The sequence below is a fragment of the Notolepis coatsorum genome (assembly GCF_963971535.1).
Source record: "Notolepis coatsorum genome assembly, contig: SCAFFOLD_636, whole genome shotgun sequence".
Lineage (NCBI taxonomy): Eukaryota > Metazoa > Chordata > Actinopteri > Aulopiformes > Paralepididae > Notolepis > Notolepis coatsorum.
In genome coordinates this window covers 59,941-65,934 of record NW_028172638.1, presented here as the reverse complement: position 1 = coordinate 65,934, position 5,994 = coordinate 59,941, and positions in this window count along the sequence as shown.

Here is a 5,994-nt window from a genome sequence, read left to right as displayed (position 1 = left end):
TGCGCTCAGCCGAGCGTACCACGGGTATTGCACTACCAACCCTGCAGGTCCTATACAACAAGAGGTGCAAATCCAGAGCCTGCAGTATAATGAAATACCCTCACCACCCCAACAACAGCCTGTTCATGCTGCTGCGGTCAGGCAAACGCCTGCAAGCACCAGTAACGAGGACAGAGATACTTAGGCTCAGCTTCTTTCCACAGGCCATCAGAGCCTTGAACACTGAACTATCCACGCACAATCACACATGAGCACACACACAACACACACACTGTACACACTCACAAACTAGCAGCCACTTTAACATGAGCACACACACACTCATGCTGCACACGCTCACACTACGGACACTTTACAGAAGGAAAGATTACTTTAAGAATAGTATAGCTTGAGATCGTATAATATAACATTGTATAGCAGTGTACATAAAGACCCAATGCCTCATCCGTAGCTAACAGTGTACTGCACTGCCACAGGACCTGTGGCATGCTCTGTAAATAGCTCATGTACAGATACCGATATGCCTACTTTGTTTACTTGTTTATTGCACTATGTCGCTCTATTGGTTGGACTCTTATATTATATTATTACTTGTATTATGCACATCGTTGCGGGCGAGACCCCCCACATTTCACTGTATACCTGTATGCCGTGACAAATAAAACTCTTGTATCTTGTATCTTGTACCTTGCATGATTGCCTCCGCCATCGGTGTGTGAATGTGTGAGTGAATGGGTAAAATGTGAGCAACTAATTGTAAAGCACTTTGGATAAAAGTGCTATATAAATGCAGCCATTTACCATTTACCATTAAAGGAATACACAAATGTCCTATTTAGGCTATTTATCATTCTTATGAATGAATCACAACATCTTGAACATGGGCCAATTTGAATTTGTAGAAGAGACGTGAGCTTTAAAAAAATAGTATAATAGTATAACTTGTAATTTTAACTAGTTTCCGACGCTCATAAGTGTCAATGCGTAACCCCTTAAGCCTGATCGGCCCGGGACCGGGTTGAGATTTATTTCATGTCATAAATAGATAAATACAGTCCGTATTAATTAATTTTGCGTTTCTTTTTCAAATGTAGCCAAGAGTAAATACCCTAACCCTAACCCTATCAAAACAGCAGTCAAAGTGTACATTTGCAGCAGCAGCACTACGTTTGTTTACCAATGATTTTAAGTGCTATAAGCTAAATATGAGTTTATAAATACTACACTACCCAGCTCACACCAGCCGTGTGCAGCTGCAGCTGGCTGATGTAAAAAACAGATATTGACATTATTTTCGCATCACGGGTCAAACAAACCTGAACGTTATTGGCATACAATATTGTTTCTTTACCTTTCTGTGAACGTCAAAAAAAATTGCAATCTGGTGAAAAATGGCGGAGCTATGGACATTATACAAAAGTAACTGTAGTGTACTTACAGTAGATTGCATTCACAGCCTTTGCTGCCCTGTTATGAGTGCCTGGTGGTACTAAATCCAGATTTAACTCTGCGATTGGAAAGAAAATATTTGGCCCAATCCATAGATCACTTGGCCATAATAAGGTCATTTATAGGCCTGCTATTCTATATTCTATATTCATATTTCAAATTGCAAGTGTCCGGATGACAAAATTATGTAGTGTACGTTCAAACCTGTGGGCTCACTTGCAGCTGCAATAACAGAATATTGCAGAACTTGAGACAAAAATATTTAGTTTGGAAAACTGGGAATAATACCACATTACCATTGACTCCTAAGCTAAGTTAACCTAACATAATGTCCGCAAACTAACGTAAGCGCTTTTAATATAATGATAGTTCTGGATACTGCTAATGAATAGCTAATATCTGAGACTGCTATGGCTAAGAACAACCATGGATTATCACAATAGATGACTCAACAGTTGGATAACATATTTCTACCACTACTGAGCAAGCTCGGATCACCACCCAGCTCTCGTTAACTTGGGGGGTCCGGTCATGGCAGTTTCATGAACCATGACTAGCAGTGGAGACAGGAAGGGCACCAGGTAAGATAGCACCCTAATACAAACACACACGTCTTAATTTTCTGCACCAAATTCTAGATATTATAATTTTTTTTGGTTGTTGCCAATTCCCTTCCTGGTCGTTGCACGATATTACCCCCAAATCCCATCCCTGCTTAACAGGCGCCCCGACTGACCAGTAGAAGTTGCTGTTTGCAATGACCAATGTTCGTAGGGACGACTGACCAATGAATTATGGTCAGTCAATTATTATAGTATCAATCAAAGTATCAATATGGATAAGCAGTATCAGTATCGGTATCAATACAATTCTCATGATACAGATCCCTAACTGTAGATATAGAATAATGAATAGATGGGTAATAAGCACACTTATTTCATGGATATGCACATCTACCTCACTGGGGACATGATGATGCTCGTTGCTGTGGATATGGTTCATCTGTCGTTCATCAATTTTAGCCACAGAATGACTAGAGTGAAAGTTACCAAATCAGTAACACTACAAAGGAATGGGTGTTCATCTGAACTGGAACCAGGTTAACCTGGTCTGGTTGTGTCTGTCCGCCGTGTCCATTGCCCCCGACATCCATCAGTCAAGACTTGTTAGAAAGTAAAGTCAGCTATAATGAAAATGTTAGGCGCTCAGAGGGGGCAGCTCAGCAGGCTAGCTACTGTATGTGGTCTCCAAACAAAAAGTGGTAGACATGTCAAATTGAATGGCTACCACGTCAAACAAATGAATCACACAGCTCCTCATGGTTTGATGATTTCACCCTTCCGCGTTTACCACAGCTCAGAGCATCAGTTTGTATGATAATGTCCGTTCTATACATTACTCTCTATGGGACAGACATTTGCAGTGGAATGCTTGCAAAGCAACATCCTTCAAATTATAATAACAGGATGGGTCAGTGTCGTCAGGAAACATGGAAGAGTACAATACAACAGTCTACACTCTGCGCAAGGCTGTTAAACTTGCGAAAAAGACGTATTCCGACAAGATGGAGGCACAAATGGCACAGAATGACAATGGGGAGCGACGACGCCTCCCTCGCGGACCAGCTCAACACCTTCTACGCACGGTTTGGTGCAAGCAGTGGCGCCGCTAGCTCAACGGCTAGTGACGTCACTGGCGCGCCGGCTGTTGTGGAGGGGGGGCATCCGCGGGGGGCAGGGACGCTCTCTCATTGACGGTACACAGTGTGAGAAGAGCATTTATGCAGGTGAACACCAGAAAGGCTGCTGGCCCAGATGGAATAACAGGACGCATACTTAAGTCCTGTGCTAATCAGCTAGCCCCTGTGTTCACCACCAAAATCGATCCCTGGAGGAGTCAGTGGTCCCTGCCTGCTTCAAGATGTCTACCATTATCCCGGTACCAAAGAAACCCTCCCCAACAGGTCTCAATGACTACATACCGGTGGCACTCACCTCTGTGGCCATGAAATGTTTTGAGAGGCTGGTCAAGGATCACATTTGTGCATCCCTCCCCAGTGATATGTACCCTATGCAATTTGCATACAGGCCAAACAGGTCCACCGACGATGCAGTCTCCCAAGTACTGCACAGCACCCTCTCTCACCTAGACCGTCAGAAGGGGGGCTATGTGAGACTGTTGTTCATTGACTACAGCTCAGCGTTCAACACCATAGTCCCCACCAGACTGGTGGACAAGCTGATCGAGCTGGGTCTGAGCTCCGCTCTGAGCGCCTGGATACTGGACTTTCTGAGTGAAAGGCCCCAGGGAGGTCAGGGTGGGGGGTCAGACCTCCAACACCATCACCCTGAGCATCGGGTCCCTCCAGGACTGTGTTCTGAGCCCCCTGCTGTACTCACTATACACACATGACAGTGTGGCCAAGTTCAGCTCCAACTCCATAGTGAAGTTTGCGGACGACACAGTGGTGGTGGGGCTGATCTCGGAGAAATACGAGAAGGCCTACCGGGAGGAGGTTGAGGTACTGGAACGCTGGTGCCAGGACAACAGCCTGCTCCTGAACATTGGTAAAACCAAGGAGCTGATCGTGGATTATAGGAGAGGACAGCAGGAGACACACACACGACTGAGGATAAACGGGGCTACCGTGGACAGGGTGAGCAGCTTTAAGTACCTGGGGGTCCACATCTCTGGATCTGACATGGACAACACACATAGACTCAGTCGTAAAAAAGGTGAAGCAGCGCCTCTACCACCTGAGACAGTTAAGGAAGTTCAGAGTATCTGGGAAGATACTCCAGTTATTCTACTCCGGAGCTGTAGAGAGCATCTTGACTGGAAACATCACTGCCTGGTATGAAAACAGTACGGCACAGGCCAAGAAGGCCCTACAGAGAGTGGTGCGCTCAGCCGAGCGTACCACGGGTATTGCACTACCACCCCTACAGGTTCTATACAACAAGAGGTGCAAATCCAGAGCCGGCAGAATAATGAAAGACCATCACCACCCCAACAACAGCCTGTTCATGCTGCTGAGGTCAGGCAGATGCCTGCGAACATCAGCTACTAGGACAGAGAGACTTCGGCTCAGCTTCTTCCCCCAGGCCATCAGAGCCTTGGTCACTGAACTCTCCACACACAAGCACACATGAGCACACACACGACACACACACTGCACACACTCACACACTAGCAGCCACTTTAACATGAGCAAACACACACTCATGCTGCACACGCTCATACTTATGGCCACTTTACAAAAGGAAAGGTCACTTTAAGAATAGTATAGTATAACTTGAGATTGTATAATATAGCATACACATAAAGACCCAGTGCCTCATCCGTAGCAAACAGTGTATTGCACTACCACAGGACCTAGCATGTCCTACCATGCTCAAGTACATATACCGATATGCCTACTCTGTTTACTTGTTTTATTGCACAATGTCGTTCTATTGGATTATATTATATATTACTATTGCATTATGCACATTGTTGCGGGCAAGACCACCCGCATTTCATTGTATACTCGTATGTCGTGACAAATAGAACTCTTGACTTGACTTGACTTGTCATGGAAACTGCTAGAACATGGCTTCCCTGTTACCACCGGGAGACAAATTGTGCTGTTAGAAATGGTGTTGCCTCCAAATGCTGAATAACTTCCATGACAACGTTGTGGCTGTGATCCATCCTCTTATTATTATTCTGGGCAACAGCTAGGAATGGGAAGCTTCCTGGGTTTGGGTTTGTTACTACTTTTGCCAACAGGTACAGCATTTGCCAGGAAGAGCAGATTTGTATACAGCTCAGCTAAATGACACTCTGTTTCTCTATCTGGTAGTTCCAAAAAGACTATTGGCTAGATGCATCTTTTCCCCCTAATGGTCCAATGTCACCAATTGGGCCAGGCTGTAGTGACAGCTGAGATCAGTTGTAGTTAGTTGTAGAATGCACAGTTTGGGTTTGTTAGGGTTAGGGTATATTTGAAACCATTAATAAAACAGTAACAATGAATTTTTAAGAGTAACCTTCGCAATGCCATGACATTCCTGCAGTCATCATGGTATCATGATACATTCATACTATTCAACTATAATATGCTGCCTAGTAAGATTTATGTGTTTCTACCTGGACACTGTATGTCTGTATATAGCAGCTGGTGTTAGTTAATCAAAACATGAGGCCATCTGCTGTATTTAATCATCATTGCAAGAATATCATGCTATACTCTAGGTGCAAAGAGATCTTGCATAAATACAGGAACACATGCAAAATAGCTTTTTTCACAATTAATGTAGAGATTAAATAAATACCTCCATCTCAGGACGCATCGATACAGGTCAGAAAGCTACAACATCCCTGCATACACACCGATAACGTTTCCATCTGAACACAGTAATCAATCCTCCTTTTCGAACATGTAGATTGAGTTGTGTTTTGCTTTTGTTATTGTTTGTTTGTATTCATTGTATTCATTGCATGTTCGAAATAAAGATTTCAAATCAAATCAAATCAAATATCAGATCCTCCACACCAAACAAC